A 22,109-nucleotide genomic window follows, 5' to 3' on the forward strand; every position below is an offset into this window, starting at 1 on the left:
TTGTCGAGTTCGACGAGTACGGTGACCGGGGTTCCTAAGCCTACTCCTAGTGTTAGAGCTGATGACGTCTAATGCAAAGGTTATTGGATCTGATGGATCCGTAAGGACGTGTCTAGGGCGTTGACGGTGACTGGTTCCTGCGTGATCAGGATTCGGGGAGTAGTCAGAGGCGGCAACGATAAGGGGATTATCATGACGCATAGCCTTATCGAAGTACTGTTCCGACGCTGACTTTATGTATTTCTAGATTCCCAAGTTTCAAGAAGTACGCAATATCTATTGGACGAATCCTATCCCTATCGCCTATCCAGTAAGGGACAAATTTCCATGTAACTCTAAACCTGGTCCTGGTATCGGAATCGCCTTAGACCGTTCTGTCTCTTTTGAAATCCTTGCCGAGACCGTAGTTAAGAGCAAAGTCGTATTTAAAACTAATTATTTTAACGAAGAACAGATCTTCGAGCCGCAGAAGGGAAAGGTGCTCGGACAATGAATGTACCACTGGAAACTGTGAGTTTGTATGCGTAATCAAATATTTGAGATTTGCTGTTATCGATGAGCCGGTTAACGACATTCGTAATAATAAAATTTGATTTATGTACAACACCATACTAAAACAAAAAAATCACATAAAATTATTTGAGTTTGTATTAAAAGAGCAACAAAAAATGAATTTAGTCTGTAGTTTTATATAGAAAGAGATAGAGCAGTATGTTGTCATCGAAGGCAAGAATTTCAACAAAAATGTTGTGTTTCAATAAAAATTCCCGTCCCTGATAATTACAAAATTGAAACTGTCTCTTGGAACTTGGATAGTCCAGCCGTTAAGTTCAGGGTGGGCGGCAAAGTTTCCACCTTGACCGTAAAGGTTGCGATCACCGTGATATAGGCTTTGGCCGAGCTTCAGCGCTTGGAAATGCGCACGATTGATAATGAAGAACAAGAGCTCCCCGTTGTACATCACAGGCTGGAAGGACCACAGGTGCCTGTCTATGTCTGAGTTTGCGGAAGCATACGCTTCATAGTCGCCGTCGCGGTCCATGTAGTAGTACTTGTAGCCCAGCTTCAAGTACCTATCTTCTAGACGATGACGTTCGTTGTTCGTCGCTGACGGAAGTTCATTGGTAGAGCTGTCAACTCTTGGGTTCGTTGTGCTTTCAACTGCGCCGGGGACGGCACTGGCTGCAGCGACAATCTATATATATATATAAATGAATTGCTGTTCGTTAGTCCCGCTAAAACTCGAGAACGGCTGGACCGATTTGGCTAATTTTGGTCTTGAATTATTTGTGGAAGTCCAGAGAAGGTTTAAAAGGTAGATAAAAATATGAAAATGCTCGGAATTTAATAAAAATAACAATTTTGTTTTTCCTTTGATGTGTCCCCGGGTGTCGGGGGCGGATTCTTTTGTTTTTTTTAAGTTTAGTCTTTTATTTATCGATTGAGGCACTACGAAGTCTGCCGGGTCAGCAGTCAATAATAATTAAATTAGATAGACAAACGGTTTTGTCTTTAAAAATTAACTTCTTTATCTATCTTTACTATTACTATATTATCTTTATTTTATGGTATCGGTATCTCGAAGGAATTAGATGTCGACCTCGTCAAGGTCGATCTTTTACTGGTGCTAGGACCTCTTGTGACTCCGCGCGGGTAGGTACCACCACCCCGCCTATTTCTGCCGTGAAGCAGTAACGCGTTTCGGTTTGAAGGGTGGGGCAGCCGTTGTTACTATACTTGAGACCTTAGAACTTATATCTCAAGGTGGGTGGCGCATTTATGTCGTAGATGTCTATGGGCTCCAGTAACAACTTACCACCAGGTGGGCTGTGAGCTCGTCCACCCATCTAAGCAATAAAAAAAAAAACAAGGTCTGCTAATCAATTCCGTGCACCGCATGCACACAGGACGCGGGGAGAAGCCATAAAATATGGTTTTCGTCGCCCTCCAGCATACCCCCGAGGGCAAGCAAATCTCCAACGTCCAAACAGTCTGTAGGCTTTCCGGAATAACTGTAGAAATCCCCCATAAAAGGCACTCCAACCCAGTGCCACAATAATAGTCAGTTGTACAGACACTCTTCCCGTAATTGTCACGCGCGTCAAGTGTTTGGGCGATCACGCCACGTCCCTTTGAACTTGCGATCAAAAAGCTGCGACGAAATCGCCCATCGAAAAATGCTGCGTCCTGTGCTGGACACAGGATTACCTCGCGGATTACCGTGGATGCCCTCGAGCCCCAAAAATAAATCGCCGCATCGCCATAGACTCATAAAAATAATAACGAACACGCACTAATTAAAATACACTCAATTAAAGATGTTGTATAATTACAATTCTAACAACAATCAGATCCACATCAGTATCATGTGAAACGACGTTAGCATGATGTGAAAATAATTTATCTACAAATGTTATCGCTGGGTCGAACAGGTTTGAACTTAACCTATTTAAGTGGAAGATAAGATAATTATTACACCACCAAAATTACAAGTTTGAATTAATCAGCTCATTTGTTTTCTAATTAGAGTTCATTGGCGTGTTTTTTTTTTGTAAGTTTTAATTGCCTTTCAGTTTTTACGTATGTAATTTTGAATTTTATTATTTAATTAAATTTATTGATAATTATTACAATTTAACTGACTCGGTGATGGAGTAGCTAGCGCCCCTGTTCTTTGCGCCGGGAGTCGTATGTTCGATTCCTATATGGGGCAAACATTCGTGTGATGAACAGGTTTGTTTGCTCTCTATCCGGGTGTTTGTTATCTATATATGTACATATATATTTAAACGTATATAACTATGTACATCATAACACATGAAATCCCAATTTGAGGCCGGATGACCGTGCGTCACCTGTTCCCGGTTATCATTATTATTATCTATTATCTCCATATATAAAAATGAATTGCTGTTCGTTAGTCTTGCTAAAACTCGAAAATGGCTGGATCGATTTGGCTAATTTTGGTCTTGAATTATTTTTGGAAGTCCAGAGAAGGTTTAAAAGGTAAATAAATATGAAAATGCTCGGCATTATACAAAAATAACAATTTTGTTTTTCCTTTGACGTGTCCCCCGTCGGACGGATTCCTTTTGTTTGTTTTAAGTTTATTTTATATAAAAGTTTAGGTCTTTTATTTATCGATTGAGGCACTACGAAGTCTGCCGGGTCAGCTAGTTATTAATAAATGCAGCTTTAAATTCCTGGCCTCGTAATTTTTATATGTTACAAGTGGACACGACGCGTAAACCTTTATGAATAAGTCGTAATAATCTGGACTTTTTTGATGTATTAAAAAAAAAGTTATTACAACTTGAAATTCTGTATTTAAGCCATTCTCGAACCCAAGCACAAAAAAAACCGTGAAAATCGGTACAGACGCTTAGGAGGAGTTCACTAACGTCTACATGGACAAAAGAGATATTGAGATTTGTCCAAATCTAGATAGTAGGCAGCGGCTTGGCTCTGCCCCTGGCATTGCTGAAGTCCATGGGCGACGGTAACCACTCACCATCAGGTGGGCCGTATGCCCGTCTGCCTACAAAGGCAATAAAAAAAAAAAAAATCTTTATTATTAGTAGTAAATAAACGATCTCCGAAAATAGGTAAAAAATGCGTATGAGGTATCATTGTCCTACTTATTTTTATTGCAAAACGGCCACTTCAGAATAAAACAATCTAGAATATTGCAATATGTATTGTACATTAAGGAACGAAATAAGTGCCTGAAGACTTACAGATTCATCTTCCTTCCACTGCCTCGCGCTCCCTGGGCTCAGCGTCGTTTCCGGAGGTGGGACCGTCTGTCCCTTGACTGGTACACGATGAACGATTGTCGCTGGTTCTAATGGCTACGCGTGACTTGCGTTGGATAATTTTTGTTTTTTTGTAATAAAGAATGTCTGCCGCAGACCGCGTGTGTTATGTGTACTATGCGACGGCGATCGCTGCCCGTAGGTTTGGAGGGGTTGCTCAGCAAGCTTCTGGTTGGCTAGTTGGCCGTCTACAGGCGAGATCGAACCTTACTGCGCCTAAGTTAAGACTTGTGTTGTCTTGAAGATTTATTGCCTAATACTCGATACTAATAAAATGTAGAAACACGAAAAAATCTGTTACAGTACGAAACATGCCGCTCACCTTAAAATAATGCAATTGTTGCAATGCATGAAGGAATTTAAAAACTCAGTAACTCAACTACGTATGTGTGAAAATAATATGTTAAATTTAATACGGAACCTTTTAGATTGCCCGCTATTTTGAATCAACCTCGATATGAAAATCCGACAACATTTTAGTCTCGTAAACGTGTAGTAGATACTTACGTTATATTCAAACCAAAACATATTTGACCTAAAGATAACTACACTCGTGAATGTGTGTTATTTTTAATTTCTAGAAAAAATACTATTAACAAACAACAAGGACTCTTTATTATTCAGCGAAATTGAACCTTATGTTAAATTTCATTTTGATATTTACTGGTTTTTTTTATTGCTTACATGGGTGGACGAGCTCACAGCCCACCTGGTGTTAAATGGTCACTGGAGCCCATAGACATCTACGACGTAAATGCGCCGTCCACCTTGATAAGTTCTAAGGTCTCAGTACAGTTACAACGGCTACCCCACCCTTCAAACCGAAACGCATTACTGCTTCATGGCAGGAATAGGCGGGGTGGTGGTACCTACCCGTGCGGACTCACAAGAGGTCCTACCACCAGTAAACGGTAATGAACTACAGCTGTCCTGTACCTGCATCTTGTGATCAGGCCGAACAGACTCATGTCAACAGCACCCTCTGACCTCATCCAGTAGATAACACATAGCCTTCAAATAGTAAAGAAATGGTAACAGATAGACGAATGTATGAAAAATATATTCTGACCTTTGACTTTTGTATTGATAACAATGTTTGTCGCAGACTATAAGAAGCCATCGATTCTGTTTCCATTGTAGTTCCGTTCCGACCCTTCGTTGAACTGAGCAGGTTAGTTTTTTTATTAATATTTCTGTTTTATTATTTTTTAAATTTTTATTTCACCTTGATATATGAGGTCTGAGATCTCAGTTTTGACAGTACACCGGCTCCGCAACATTAAAACTAAAACGCATTACTGCTTCGCGGCAGAAATGGCAGTTTTTGATGTGAAACATCTATAGCCGCACGTAAAACCGATTTCTGGCGTGGCGACGCATGCCGTGGCGACGCGTCGCTATGCGCAATCGACTGTGCGATTCTCTCCCACTCGATCCGGCGCTAAGCCATCTCTCTCGCTACACTGAGCTCGGATACCTATAGTGTATACTCCGTAGTGTATACAGTGTTGTTTACTACAGTACACATAACCTGTGTTTTACTTGAAAACAAATTATTTTTTCGTAATATTTTATTATGACATATTTAGTTCCTATTACAATCTGTTCTTTTCTGCATATTACTTTTATGCCGGAACCACACTGCGCTATTCGCTATTCGTTATGCGAGCTATTCACGCGCATACGGCGAAGTGTGGAGAGTATATTCGCCAATATTCGCTTTATTCGTGAGCATAACACATAAGGACGAATAGCAAATACGCGTATCCGTCGACTTGTCGGTTTTTGGACACACTTAAAAGGACACGAATAAGGCGAATATGCGCATCGACTGCCCACACTTCGGTGAGTCATTCGCTCGCTTGTGACGGTCGTGTATCGACGTGTCTTATGACTTGTAATCATTCCGATAGAGGCACCCGTCACGTGCGGACGTGCTCATTGTCCACTCGATCGCCCGGTCTTTGTTCGCCCGGCTTTTGTTAGCCCGGCCATTGTTCGCGCGGCCTGTGTTCGTGATACATCTGCCGACCAAGTGTGTTTCCTGGAAGCTTTTATTTGTTTTGTTTTAGTTATTTTTGTGTTCGTGGAACATTTGCCGACAAAGTGTTTTCCTGCAAGTATTTATTTGTTTTGTTACTTTTTGTAATTTCTGTTTTGTTGAGCTTTTTCTTTGTCCTGTAGTAATCGCGCCGCATTGCCACCTGTGTTCAATAGAACCGCTCAGGTCCGAGAAGTTGGGGCCTCGCCGCAAGGCGAGTGTTTTCAAGACCCGGGGCCGCCCCACCTGGGTACTCAGCGATCATGGACGCTGTATTCGCGGAATTCCTCCGACTTCGCCAGCCACAGCTCGCCTCAGAGTTTCTGGCCTTCAAGGCCAATCACACTGCGAGCCCTCTCGAGGACTCCGCCGCGCTCGCTGCTCCTGCGTCGCCTGTACCTGCGTGCAGAGCTTCTGCATTGAGCACCGCAGCCTCTGTCGTGCCTGCCGCTCCCGTGTCGCCTATACTGGCGAGAAAAGCTGCTGCGTCGTCCGCCGTGACCATCGTTTCAGCTGAGCGATCATCCGCGGCCTCCGTCGCGCCCTCTAAAACACCTACACTTGCTCGTAGGTCGCCTGCACCCGCCTCCTCGTGCTCCGACTCTGACTCGGACATGGAGGTCGACCTCGCCCCCGCCTCATCGACGGATGGATTCACCCTGGTACAGAAGGGTAAGAAGCGTGCCGCGGAGTCTCGAGCTCCCGCGGCCGCTAAAATTAGCAAAGCCGTGAACGCGTCGCGCCCCCGCCCTCAGACTCCCGTTGCGCCCCCAGCCCGTGCCACTCCGTCGCTGCGTCCGGTGGCACAAAATAAAACCCAGACCCCTCCCCCGGTTATCCTTCAGGAGAAGGCAGCTTGGGATCGAGTTTGCCTGGCCCTTAAGGCCAAAAATATAAATTTCACGAATGCCCGTAACCTCGCGAACGGCATTCAAATTAAGGTTCAAACACCCGACGACCATAGGGCCCTCTCTTCTTACCTACGTAAGGAACGTATAAGTTTCCATACTTATACGCTCCAGGAGGAGCGCGAACTCCGCGTTATAATACGCGGAATCCCTAAAGAGTTAGATGTAGAGCTCGTCAAGGCCGATCTGTTAGAACAGGGCTTTCCAGTGAATTCTGTGCACCGTATGCACACCGGTCGCGGTAGGGAGCCATATAATATGGTTCTAGTCACCCTCCAGCCTACCCCCGAGGGTAAGAAAATCTTCAACACACAGACCGTCTGTAGGCTCTCCGGTATCGCCATCGAAGCCCCCCATAAAAAAGGCACTCCTAGCCAGTGCCATAACTGTCAATTGTACGGGCACTCTTCCCGTAACTGTCACGCGCGCCCCCGATGTGTTAAGTGTTTGGGCGATCACGCCACGGCCCTCTGCGCTCGCGACCAAATAACCGCGACGGAACCGCCTAGCTGCGTCCTGTGTCGAACACAGGGTCACCCCGCGAATTACCGTGGTTGCCCCCGAGCCCCTAAAATAAATCGCCGCGTCGCCCGCCAAAACCGCCTCCGAGCTTCCGGCCCAGACATCAAAGCCTCGGCACCCTCTGCGTCGCAGGCTAAGCCAGCGTTCGTTCCGGCGGCGGGGCCCAGTGTCTCGGCCTGGGCAAAACCGCTGCCGTACACGAACACGGCTACAACTCCCTCCTCCGCGATTCGTCCCGCCCCCGCGACTCGTACCTCTCCCGCGACTTGCCCTCCGACCGCGTCCGAAAATCTCGCTTTAGCGATCGACTTCTTTCAGTCGATCAACTTTGAGCGCGTTAACGCTTTGGGCGACGCCATTCGCGCTGCCTCCACTGCACAACACTTTATCGCCGTTGTGCAGGAATACGCCGCCGTATACGCGTCATTAAATACGTACGTCCTCCCCTCACTCCGCCGGTAATCAATGGCGTATATAAGTAGAATAAAGCCCCTATCCGTAACGATAGGATTTTTTAACGCTTACGGTCTCGCAAATCAACGTGATCAGGTTTCTGACTTTTTGCGTGACCATCAAATTGATATCTTTTTAGTGCAGGAGACCCTACTTAAGCCCGCGCGCCGTGACCTTAAAATCGCGAACTATAACATGGTCAGGAACGACAGGCTCTCTGCCCGTGGTGGTGGTACCGTCATTTACTATAGAAGAGCCCTGCATTGCGTCCCGCTCGATCCTCCCGCGCTCGCTAATATCGAAGCATCAGTGTGCCGAATCTCACTGACGGGACACGCGCCGAACGTTATCGCGTCCGTTTATCTTCCACCGGATAAGATCGTTCTAAGCAATGATATCGAGGCGCTGCTCGGTATGGGGAGCTCTGTCATTCTGACGGGCGACCTAAATTGTAAACACATCAGGTGGAACTCACACACCACAACCCCGAATGGCAGGCGGCTTGACGCGTTAGTCGATGATCTCGCCTTCGATATCGTCGCTCCGCTAACCCCGACTCACTACCTGCTAAATATCGCGCATCGCCCGGATATACTCGACATAGCGTTATTAAAAAACGTAACTCTGCGCTTACACTCGATCGAAGTAGTTTCAGAGTTAGATTCAGACCACCGTCCCGTCGTTATGAAGCTCGGTCGCGCTCCCGATTCCGTTCCCGTCACGAGGACTGTGGTGGATTGGCACACGCTGGGCATCAGCCTGGCTGAATCTGATCCACCATCGCTCCCGTTTAACCCGGACTCTATCCCGTCTCCTCAGGATACCGCTGAAGCCATAGACATCTTAACGTCACACATCACCTCGACATTAGATAGGTCATCGAAACAAGTTGTAGCGGAGGACTTCCTTCACCGCTTCAAATTGTCCGACGATATTAGGGAACTCCTTAGAGCTAAGAACGCCTCGATACGCGCCTACGACAGGTATCCTACCGCGGAAAAGCGTATTCGAATGCGTGCCCTACAACGCGACGTAAAGTCTCGCATCGCCGAAGTCCGAGATGCCAGATGGTCTGATTTCTTAGAAGGACTCGCGCCCTCCCAAAGGTCTTACTACCGCTTAGCTCGTACTCTCAAATCGGATACGGTAGTAACTATGCCCCCCTTCGTAGGCCCCTCAGGCCGACTCGCGGCGTTCGATGATGATGAAAAAGCAGAGCTGCTGGCCGATACATTGCAAACCCAGTGCACGCCCAGCACTCAATCCGTGGACCCTGTTCATGTAGAATTAGTAGACAGTGAGGTAGAACGCAGAGCCTCCTTGCCACCATCGGATGCGTTACCACCCGTCACCCCGATAGAAGTTAAAGACTTGATCAAAGACCTACGTCCTCGTAAGGCTCCCGGTTCCGACGGTATATCTAACCGCGTTATCAAACTTCTACCCGTCCAACTCATCGTGATGTTGGCATCTATTTTCAATGCCGCTATGGCGAACTGTATCTTTCCCGCGGTGTGGAAAGAAGCGGACGTTATCGGCATACATAAACCCGGTAAACCAAAAAATCATCCGACGAGCTACCGCCCGATTAGCCTCCTCATGTCTCTAGGCAAACTCTATGAGCGTCTGCTCTACAAACGCCTCAGAGACTTCGTCTCATCCAAGGGCATTCTCATCGATGAACAATTCGGATTCCGTACAAATCACTCATGCGTTCAACAGGTGCACCGCCTCACGGAGCACATTCTTGTGGGGCTTAATCGACCAAAACCGTTATACACGGGAGCTCTCTTCTTCGACGTCGCAAAAGCGTTCGACAAAGTCTGGCACAATGGTTTGATTTTCAAACTATTCAACATGGGCGTGCCGGATAGTCTCGTGCTCATCATACGGGACTTCTTGTCGAACCGCTCTTTTCGATATCGAGTCGAGGGAACCCGCTCCTCCCCACGACCTCTCACAGCTGGAGTCCCGCAAGGCTCTGTCCTCTCACCCCTCCTATTTAGCTTATTCGTCAACGATATTCCCCGGTCGCCGCCGACCCATTTAGCTTTATTCGCCGACGACACGACTGTTTACTATTCTAGTAGAAATAAGTCCCTAATCGCGAAGAAGCTTCAGAGCGCAGCCCTAGCCCTAGGACAGTGGTTCCGAAAATGGCGCATAGACATCAACCCAGCGAAAAGTACTGCGGTGCTATTTCAGAGGGGAAGCTCCACACGGATTTCCTCCCGGATTAGGAGGAGGAATCTCACACCCCCGATTACACTCTTTAGACAACCCATACCCTGGGCCAGGAAGGTCAAGTACCTGGGCGTTACCCTGGATGCATCGATGACATTCCGCCCGCATATAAAATCAGTCCGTGACCATGCCGCGTTTATTCTCGGTAGACTCTACCCCATGATCTGTAAGCGGAGTAAAATGTCCCTTCGGAACAAGGTGACACTTTACAAAGATTAAGATTAGTGGCCTATAAACTCTGTTTATTAGTCCAGTACGGATCTTAATATAAACAGGTCAGTTGTTGATTTTAGTATTTTCAATAACTTATATCTACGTATATTTGTAAAAATAGCATTATACAGTCGACTCTCGTTAATTCCAACCTTCTATAATTCAAAGTTATCATGAGTTCCCTACAAAATCTCTTTATATTTCGAACTAAATCAATACATTTTTATGCACTTGGTAATTAGAACGAAAAAATCATTGCCGTATAATAAAACGACGCGTTAATTCGAAATAATCTTCGTCCAACACTCGACAATTCAAAGTTGCAGAGAGAGAGAGGTCGAACCGATGGCGAAATTTTATCTGCGACAGATACGAATGAAAAAAAGCAACGATGAAGACGAGGACGGTACATCAGAACCTTTAACAGAGGTGTCAGTTAAGGGAGCACGATCCTCAATCGATACCTTACAACGCTTTTGTCTACGAAACGAAAGTGTAGAAAAAGCATTTCAGACACTTTTTCTCTTCTTCTTCTTTTAGATAATTTGGCTCCAACGCCTTTGGCATTGATTTTGCCAATGTCAAAGTATTTACAAAAATGACAGGTGCTTAGAGAGGGAAAAAATTACTAAATCTAAATACAAATAAATTTGGTCGGTTTTTCCATACGCGAATCTGTGGTTTTAAGAAGAGCACAAACAAATATATGTTAGACTAACTACTTTAGAGATAAATATTATTAGCAGATAAAAATTTACACAGAATATTTACATGTTTAGAATAGACTAAAGTTAATAAACAATTAACACTTTTTCTCTTAAAAAAAGTTATTGAGCAGTCTGAGTGAGCAGCAATGTGTTTTGAAGCAAACCAGTATAACAGAGTTCTTTCGAAACATTAATTAAGTTACATTATGAATAGGTTTATGTATGTATACGAATGCAGGTACATGTATGTATGTACACTCTAAACTTGTTTCATCGTTATAGAATAGCAGTTAATAAATAATTATTGATCAATACTTAGTAATTCGAAGTTTTATTTATTTTCTCTCACAAATTTCGAACCGTTTGATATTTCAAACATTCGATAATTCGTAATATTTTAAGAGTCCCTCAAGTTTCGAATTAACGAGAGTCTACTGTATATAAAAAGTTTTGATTTTTGTAAAATGTTCTTGACTGATCGAAACACGTAATCGACGACTATGAGTCTCTTTTGTATTATGAAATTTTAGGTACTTTGTTGGTTATGTTTTTTAGTAATTAAATCTTTTGGAAGCGCTGCGTGAAATCAACAATCTGTTTAGTTTTAAAGTTCATAAGCAAAGAATAATATTGCCCACGAATTGAGAGAGCGAACTTTGGACAGACTGCGCTCATCAATAATGCCTTTTTAAAAGACTTTTTGCCACGTACAATTCCAGTCCGGATCTATTTCCCCACTATAACTATTTAAACTTTGTAGCACCTTCAACATTAATTTTGATAGTAGTAAGGCGCCATTCAACTCTAATCGCGGTTTATAAAAAAGTCGTCGTGGCCTAAAGGATAAGACGTCCGGTGCATTCGTATCGAGCGATGCACCGGTGTTCGAATCACGCAGGCGGGTACCAATTTTTCTAATGAAATACGTACTTAACAAATGTTCCCGATTGACTTCCACGGTTAAGGAATAACATCGTGTAATAAAAATCAATCCGTAAAATTATAATTTGCGTAATTACTGGTGATAAGACCTCTTGTGAGTCCGCACGGGTAGATACCACAACCTGCCTATTTCTGTCGCGAAGCAGTAATGCGTTTCCTTAGAGACCTAGAACGTATATCTCAAGGTGGATGGCGCATTTACGTTGTAGATGTCTATGGGCTCCAGTAACCACCTAAACACGGGTCGTCGAGGCGATAGTCGACGACCAACGAGGTCGGTCTCCGCGGTAAAGTCCGACGGCTAAGCTAACTTACAGTATAAAAGGCATCAAATCAGTCAATTTGACAGACAATACAGACAAGTGCGCAATTATATGTGCATGGATGAATTATTAGTCCATCCATTAAGAACAACAATTGATTCAAAACGTTTAATTGTATATCCATGGCAGACATGCTATATTTTATAATACACTTATACCATTTTAATGTACCAAGCGAATTTATCTGGGTTAAAGTCCTTCTCGGAGTGTCCATAAGCTGTACGATCACCATCGCTGTCCGTTGATTGGCCGAGTTTCAGGAGTTCGTCGTACTCCTTGTTGATGATGTAGAACAGGAGCTTGCCATTATGTCTCACTGGTTTAACGTACCACAAGTGCCTGTCTGTGTCGTGGTTAGTAGATCCATAAGCTCCGTGGTCACCGTCTCTGTCTCTCGTATTCCCAAGTTTCAAGAAGTACTCAATATCTATTGGACGAATCTTGAAGTATACCCTGTCGCCTATCCAGAATGGGACAAACTTCCATGTAACTCTAAACCTGGTGCTGGTATCGGAATCGCCGTAGGCTGTTTTGTCCCCCGCGAAGTCTACGCCGAGACCGTACTTAAGAGCAAAGTCGTACTTATAACTAATTATTTTAACGAAGAGCAGATCGTGCAGTCGAACTTCAGAAGGGAAGAGTGCTCGGACAATGAATGTACCCTTGGAAGTTGTGAGTTTGTATGCGTAATCAATTAGTTGGGACTTGCCGTTATCGATGAGCCGGTTAACGACATTAGTAATCATGGAGTCCCGTCCTGCTCCATACAATATCGCGGTTCGATATACGGCCTTGCCAAAATCTCTTGCGACGACTTCGTTGTAGAGCGCATCTTCAATGTTCTTAGCCGCACTGTCGCTCATTGCCAAAGTTGAGTTGATATTCTCGATACTCACAGTTGCTTCAGTGCTTGGTGAGTCGGTGCTACTGATGGTAGCTGCCACTGTACTGCTACCGATGACGTTGGCCTTGGCAGCCAGCGCACACATTAAAACCACAGCAAATTCTTTGAGCCCCATAGCTGTAACAAAACCAATATTCGACATTCTATTAATTGGCTTGGTATTTAGAATAATTATTCTATATTAGAATTATGATATTATGCATTATGAATTATATCATGCGTTGTAAATATTAGTTAATACTAAATATTAGTTTTAAGCGCGTTTTCCCGATATTTCTCTTGGTCAAAAGTCGTGGTAGGCACCTGTTGAATATTGTGTGTGTGTGTGTGTGTGTGTGTGTGTGTGTGTGTTTATAATTTAGATTTAAAATAATTCGTATATTCAAGTATATTTGAGGTATAATACAAGTTTGTGAATTTAGGAACTTGAAATTAGGAGGTATCCCCAAACGGTCCTGACCTCTTCACATCATTACTGTAAGTAAGGTTCCTTGAGTAGGCAATAAATTTATAGAATTTTCTCAATAGTCTTGATGAGAGCCCGTTGAATAATAGTGCTCATACCGATTATTATTATACCGGTATTAATAGTGATTATAGATATTTAAAATAGTAGAGGTTAGAGTATGAATTTGCCGTTTTATTGTAATAGGTACTTCGAATTGACATAAAACCTTCATGGTTTGAGATTTTTGAGTGAAACTTTTTTCAAATGATACCGGTGACGTTTTTCTTTTGAAAAATGTGCAACATTCAATTATCGACTATCAGTTATTATTTTTTTATTCAGCTTAGACAAGAAAGGTGGATAACGAAAATTTTAATGATTTTTGAATAACAGTTCCGACGCGGAACTAATGCTGCAGAAACAGCTCGCAATATTTGTCCGAGCCAAACTACCCAGGAATTAGCGGCATGGGTTAACGTTACCTTACCAACAATATTGACTCATTTGCCACAAATTAAAAAAAAAAAAAATGGGTGCCTCACGATTTGACCGATCTGCAGAAAGAAACGTGCCTGGACTCTATCCCTTCTCCTCGGGATACCGCTGAAGCCATAGACATTGTAACTTCACACATCACCTCTACATAGGTCATCGAAGCAAGTTGTAGCGAAGGACTTCCTTCACCGCTTCAAATTGCCCGACGATATTAAGGATCTCCTTAGAGCTAAGAACGCCTCGATCCGTGCCTACGATAGATCCTACCAAGGAAAATCGCATTCGAATGCGTGCCTCACAACGCGACGTAAAATCTCGCATCGCCGAAGTCCGAGATGCCAGATGGTCTGATTTCTTAGAAGGACTCGCGCCTTCTTAAAGGTCTTACTATCGCTTAGCTCGTACTCTCAAATCGGATACGGTAGTACGTATGCCCCCCTCGTAGGCCCCTCAGGCCGACTCGCGGCGTTCGATGATGATGAAAAAGCAGAACTGCTGGTCGATACATTGCAAGCCCAGTGCATGCCCAGCATTCAATCCGCGGACCCTGTTCATGTAGAATTAGTAGACAGTGAGATGGAACGCAGAGCCTCCTTGCCACCCTCGGACGCGTTACCATCCATCACCCCAATGGAAGTTAATGACCTGATCAAAGACCTACGTCCTCGCAAGGCTCCCGGTTCCACCGGTATATCTAACCGCGTTATTAAGCTTTTACCCGTCCAACTCATCGTGATGTTGACATCTATTTCCAATGCCGCTATGGATAACTGTATCTTTCCCACGGCGTGGAAAGAAGCGGACGCTATCGGCATACACTAACCCGGTAAACCAAAAAATAATCTGACGAGTTACCGCCCGATTAGCCTCCTCATGTCTCTAGGCAAACTGTATGAGCGTCTGCTCTACAAACGCCTCAGAGACTTCGTCTCATCCAAGGGCATTCTCATCGATGAACAATTCGGATTCCGTGTGAATCACTCATGCGTACAACAGGTGCACCGTCTCACGGAGCACATTCTCGTGGGGCTTAACCGACCAAAACCAATTTACACGGGAGTCCTCTTCTTCGACGTCGCAAAAGCGTTCGACAAAGTCTAGCACAACGGTTTGATTTTCAAACTATTCAACATGGGCATGCCGGATAGTCTCGTGCTCATCATACGGGACTTCTTGTCGAAGCGCTGTCACGGCTGGAGTCCCGCAAGGCTCTGTCTTCTCGCCCTTCCTATTTAGCTTATTCGTCAACGATATTCCCCGGTCGCCGCCGACCCAGTTAGCTTTATTCGCCGATGACACGACTGTTTCCTATTCGAGTAGAAATAAGTCCCTTATAACGAAGAAGCTTCAGAGCGCAGCCGTAGTCTTAGGACAGTGGTTCCGAAAATGGCGCATAGACATCAACCCAGCGAAAAGCACCGCAGTGTTATTTCAAAGGGGAAACTCACCGCTTATTTCCTCAAGCATTAGTAGGAGAAATATCACACCCCCAATCACCCTCTTCGGCCAACCTATACCCTGGGCCAGGAAGGTCAAGTACCTGGGATCATGCATCCATGACATTCCGCCCGCATATAAAGACAGTCCGCGACCGTGCCGCATTTATTATCGGCAGACTCTATCCCATGATCTGTAAGCGGAGTAAAATGTCCCTTCGGAACAAGGTGACACTTTACAAAACTTACGTAAGGCCCGTCATGACTTACGCGAGTGTGGTGTTCGCTCACGCGGCCCGCACACACATAGACACCCTCCAATCCCTACAATCCCGCTTTTGTAGGTTAGCCGTCGGGGCTCCGTAGTTCGTAAGGAACGTTGACCTACACGACGACCTGGGCCTCGAATCAATTCAGAAATACACGAAGTCAGCGTCGGGACAGTACTTCGATAAGGCTATAGATGCATCATGATAATCGCGTTATCGTTGCCGCCGCTGACTACTCCCCGAATCCTGATCATGCAGGAGCCAGTCACCGTCGACGCCCTAGACATGTCCTTATGGATCCATCTGATCCAATAACCTTTGCATTAGACGCCTTCAGCTCTAATACTAGGAGCAGGCTTAGGGACCCCGGTAACCGTACTAGTTGAACTCGACAAAGAGGTCGACGTGAAACGTAACCCATGCGTCAGCCCGCTGAGTTTCTCGCCGGATCTTCTCAGCGGGTTACGATTCCGATCCGGTAGTAGATTCATCCGCGAAGTAATTGCTCTTGAGTTGTTAGGTCTCCTTCGGAGGAGCTCGGGCAGTTGTTAGCAAATCCCACCCCTCCTGGCTGAGCCTTTGCCGCCTGCCCTGGTGGAACTGGAAAGGCCTTCGGGCCACCAGTAATCTTTCAATCATAATAAAAAAAAAAAAAAAAAAACGCGTGTTGAAACTTGTGTTGCTTTGTTGAATCGATGCAGAAATGAAGGAATATTGGATCGAATTGTGACATGTGATGAAAAGTGGATTCTTTACGATAACCATAAGCAAAAAAAGCAATGGCTGTACCCAGGTCAAACAAAGCTTACCAATAAAAAGGTAATGGTAACTGTTTGGTGGTCACCATAGTGTTATTCACTATAGGTTTCTTCCAATCTGGTCATAACGGCATATGTCTGCTGTGCTGAACTCCGAACAATGTTTTTGTTTTGTTTTTTTTTCCACAGGTGAAAATCGCCGGATTTCCACCCGCACCGCAGGTGGGGTATGTGAGAGTCTAACCTCACTAAAAACTCCTGCCGCTCACAGCCGGCGCCCTACCCCGGACCGGGCGGGAACCCAGTCGGAGCTATTAAGACGGCGGGACAGGGTTTACGCAGAGCATATTATATCCATCCCGCCGTCCCCCAGACGCCGGAACGGCGGTCGCCAGCGTCACGACCGCCGGTTCCCTCGGTCGACGGGCCAAGAGCCCGCATTGATGGCGCCGCGCTACACCTTCCCCCGGAGCGGTCGGGGGAACGCGGCCTACCACGCCATCCCATGCCTAAGTTAGGAGCTAACTAGCCGGCGGAGGTAGAGGGGCACTCCATGCCTCTCCAGTGCCCCCCCTATCACGGACCAGGGCAGGGTGCTAAATGCGTTGGCGATGTCAAGAGACACCGCTAGCGCCACCCCACCCCGTGAGACAGCCTCGTCCGAGAGGGCCCGCACGCGAAGTATTGCATCCACGGTCGAACGGCCCTCCCGGAAGCCGAACAATGATAGCAAAACTTGCAGTGAAACAGCCCCGACTCATGAATCGATCTTCACCATTATTGCTCCATGATAACGCGAGACCTCATACAGCACGAGAAACCGTTTTAACTCTACAAGAACTGCAATTAGAAACCATTCGTCACCCTCCGTATTCGCCAGACCAGTATAGATAATAATGGTAGATATTTTGATACAACAATATGTTAAATGAATGTGGACGTCCTGTGGGTTTGCACGGGCACACGCCTATTTCTGTCGTGAAGCAGTAATGCGTTTTAGTTTTAAGAGTAGTGAGCCGTTGTACTGTAAAAACTGATACCTCAAAATTCGCGTCTCAACGTGAAAAAAATATAATAATAACAACACTGAACTATTAATGAAAAACTGACCTGTTCAACGAAGAGTCGGAACTACAATGGAAACAGAATACGTCGCGGTCTTCTTATAGTCTGCGACAAATATTGTTATCAAAACAGCAGTCAAAGGCCAGAAATTCTATTTCTTATGAATTTTGTCTATCTGTTACCGTTACATTAGCATTTGAAGGTTATGTGTTATCTACTGGATGAGGTCAAAGGATGCCGTTGATAAGAGTCTGTTCGGACAACAATCATACGATACAGGTAAAATTTTCCTACTCATTGGTACTTCTATCATTGTTCGTATGAAGGAGCCGTAGAAATGTATATTGTATATTGCATCAATGTCTGCATCACAAACAGTGATGCAGAAATTAGCATGTTATTATTGCACAAGATCAGTTTTAATTTTCGAAAATAGTTTAAACAAGTTAAAAAACTCAATTTTTATTTAAAACTAGCTGACCCAGCAGACTTCGTAGTACCTCAATCGATAAGTAAAAGACAAATCAAAGGAAAAACAAAATTGTTTCATTTTATATAATTTCGAGCTTTTTTATATTTTCTTACCTTTTAAACCTTCCCTGGACTTCCACGAATAATTCAAGAACAAAATTAGCCAAATCGGTCCAACCGTTCTCGAGTTTTAGCGAGACTAACGAACAGCAATTCATTTTTATATAGGTATTCTTACATAAGTAGAGATATTTTACGTAATTTATCATAAAGCGAACATCGGCATCTACCATGAGACACGTAGACTCAATTGAGTTCTATAACAGCTGTCCCAAAAATGGGAGCAAATGAGCTTTTTTTTTATTGCTTAGCTGGGTGGACGAGCTCATAGCCCACCTGGTGTTAAGTGGTTACTGGAGCCCATAGATATCTACGACGTAAATGCGCCACCCACCTTGAGATATAAGTTCTAAGGTCTCAAGTATAGTTACAACGGCTGCCCCACCCTTCAAACCGAAACGCATTACTGCTTGACGGCAGAAATAGACAGGGTGGTGGTACCTACCCGTGCGGACTCACAAAAAGTCCTACCAGTAGTAATTACGCAAATTATAATTTTGATTTTTATAACACGATGTTATTCCTTCACCGTGGAAGTCAATCGTGAACTATGAAAATGTCTAACTACTTTTTTTTAGGAAAGTAGTATTAGTATTACTGGTGTTTCGAAGGCCTTTCCAGTTTTACCACGATAGGTGGGTGAGCTCGGACTCTGCCAGGAAGGATGGAATTTGCAAATGGCTGCCCGAGAGTCTCTGAAGGAGACTTAACAGCTTAAGGGCAGTATGCATCTACTACCGGATAAAATTCTCACATTGTAAAACCAAGATACGTAGCTTTCAAGAAATATGGACTTACTTGCCTTTTTTTTCCAAAATGCCCTCGTGTTCGCTATGGTTAGTGAAAAATCCGCTTTCAGTTGGTCGCGTTCTTACACACATAAAGGACATAATGGCGAAAGATTTCAAGATTTAAACCACGAAATCGAACAAAATATAGGTAATTATGTAAGTAGTAAGTCATCATGATATTTATTTATAGCTGGTAATTACTGAACGTAAATATACGATAAACTGGAAATATTAAAACGAATTTAACATAAGGTTCAATTTCGCTGAAAAATAATGAGTTCTTGTTGTTTGTTCAATAGTTTTTTTTAGAAATGGAAAATAACACACATCCACGAGTGAAGTTATCTTTAGGTCAAACATGTTTTAGTTTCAGTTATTACATTTTGATTAAAACACAATTATCTACCTACTAAAAACTTTCGAGACTAAAATTAAGTCGGATTTTTATATCGAGGTTAACACACCTTGATTTAATATAGCGGGCTATCTAGGAGGTAACTTTTACATATTAATACATATTGCAATATACTAGTATAGTATTATTAAGCTATTGCATAGCTTTTATCGCTTTGAGCGCGGCGACCGAATCAAGAAATTCCGTAACGCTAATAAAACCTAACACCCCCACTCCGCCTACCATGTAGCTCGCGTTCAACACATTCACATATTGCGCTTGTGTAGTGTTTGTGACGTCGCACTGCATACGCATCGTGAAAAGTCTGCCCATCTCTCTCTCGCGCGGTCTAGCTTATGAGTGTGAAGGGGAGTTGTTTTGGTTTTGTTAATTTTTATATATTTATAAAAATTCATATTTAGCGTGGTCTTATTTTATTATTATCGTTTTAATATTAAATTATTATTGTCTAATTATAATTCCGTAAGTTGATAAAAAATTCTATGCAATAGCTTTACCACGGCAGTCCCCGAGTGCCACACGTGTTTTTTATTTTATTCTGAAGTAGCTGTTTTGCGATAAAAATAAGCAGAATAATGGTATCTATCCCCCTTGTTGGCCGTGTGTTCACAGTACGGCCTTATCAAACCTTATAAATGTATATGCATTTGTTTACCTATTTTCGGAGATCCTATATTTACTACCAATAATAGAGATTTGGACAAATCTCAATATATAAATTTCTGTTGTCCCTGTGGACGTTAGTGAATTCTTCCTAAGTGGCTGTACCGATTTTGACGAAATTTTTTTTGTGTGTTCCATTGTGTTCGAGAATGGCTTAGATTCACAATTCAATATTGTAATAACTGTTTTTATTTTTTAATCATCAAAACAGTCCAGATTATTACGACTTATTCATAAAAGTTTCCGCGTCGAGTCCGCTTATTCTCTTTTTTTTATTTTTTTATTGCCCTTTTAGGCAGACGAGCATACGGCCCACCTGATGGTGAGTGGTTACCGTTGCCCATGGACTTCAGCAATGCCAGGGGCAGAGCCAAGCCGCTGCCTACCGCTTTCTTCTTAGTAGAATACTTCATTGCTGAAGGTCGTGTCCTTGAAAGCCCTTCGTGGCTCTTTGTACCCTCAGCTTCCATTTGCTTCGGTTTTCGGCTTCTCTCAGGGCGTTCGCAACAGAGAGTCCAGTGAGCGCAGTTATCTGATCCGACCAACGGTTTGGTGGCCAGCCGGCGGGTCTTTTCCTTGCCCACCATAATCAATCTTTCAAGGTTGTCTGGTGGCCGCCGAGCAATATGACCAAAGCAACCAAGAACCTTCTGGTAGCAAATCGTCGACAGTCTCGTTTCTATACGAAGTTGCTCGAGGACAGATTTGTTTGTTCTCTTAGTGGTCCACGGTACGCGGAGCATCTCGAACGCTACTATTTTTTTTTTGTTTATTGCTTAGATGGATGGACGATCTCACAGCTCACCTCGAGATATAAGTTCTACGGTCTCAGTATAGTTACAACGGCTACCCCACCCTTCGAACCGAAACGCATTACTGCTTCACGGCAGAAATAGGCGGGGTGGTGGCACCCACCCGTGCGGACTCCCAAGAGGTCCTACCACCAGTGATTACGCAAATTATAATTTTGCGGGTTTTGATTTTTATTACACGATGTTATTCCTTCACCGTGTAAGTCAATCTTGAACATTTGTTGAGTACGTATTTCATTAGATTGGTACCCGCCTGCGGGATTCGAACACCGGTGCATCGCTACACACGAATACACCGGACGTCTTATCCTTTAGGCCACGACGACTACTAGAACCGCTCTGTTGTTCGAATCGTCCACGACTCTGTACCATAGAGGAAAATCGAGAAAACCAACGACCGGACTAGTCTCATGTTGGTAGCATTGGAGACTTTTCTGTCCTGCCAAATACGTGTAAGCTTGCTCATCGCAGCTTTGGCCATTTGAGTCCTTCTCTTGATCTCCCGTTCGCTTCCTCCCTGTCAGCTTATAGCATATATATATATATATATATATATTACGACGCCAGGAATTTAAAAGTGCGTTCACTTTACTGAGAAATATAGGAACTTTTACAGTTCTGTTTTCTTGGTTGTCTCATTTGTCCGGCGCGACAATGACAATTAAATTTTAGTTTCTGTATTACATTACTACGTGAACGTGCGCTATGATATATATAGTTAGATACGTTTAAATTTATATATATATAGATAACAAACACCCAGATATAGAGGAAACAAACCTGTTCATCCCACTAATGTTTGCCTCATGTGAGAATCTAACATACGACTCCCGGCGCAACAGACAGGGGCGCTAACTCCCGCACCACCGAGTCAGTCAAATTATAAATAACTAAGTGTATCCGTCCGCTTCGCTGGCCATTTAAAATTAACATTATTATATTTCACCCCCACAAAGATTCTTATCATTTACGCCCCCGGAACTGGTGTAAGGGGTCCAACACTCATATAAATATTAGCTATTAAGTACATGTATTTTCTACATGGATACCAAGTTTCAAGTCAATCGGATGCACGGTTCAGTAGTTATAACGGAACATCCGTAAAAACCACTGTAGATTTATATATTAGTATAGATTATCAATTATTTAAATTAAATCATTAAATTTAAAATTACGTAAAAACCGAAAAGCAATTAAAACAAACAAAACAAAGCAGCCAATGAACTCTAATTAGAAAACAACTGAGCTGATAAATTCATCTTGTAATTTTGTGGTGTAATAATTATTTAATCTT

General features: G+C 43.7%; 1 pseudogene; it reads right to left on the reverse strand.

Annotated features, from left to right (window-relative positions):
• Positions 1 to 12,262: 12,262 nt before the first annotated feature.
• LOC114251434 (microvitellogenin pseudogene) lies at positions 12,263 to 13,187 on the reverse strand (annotated as a pseudogene).
• Positions 13,188 to 22,109: the final 8,922 nt, after the last annotated feature.

Source organism: Bombyx mandarina, chromosome 20 (genome assembly GCF_030267445.1).
Source record: "Bombyx mandarina strain Sakado chromosome 20, ASM3026744v2".
NCBI classification, from domain to species: Eukaryota; Metazoa; Arthropoda; class Insecta; order Lepidoptera; family Bombycidae; genus Bombyx; species Bombyx mandarina.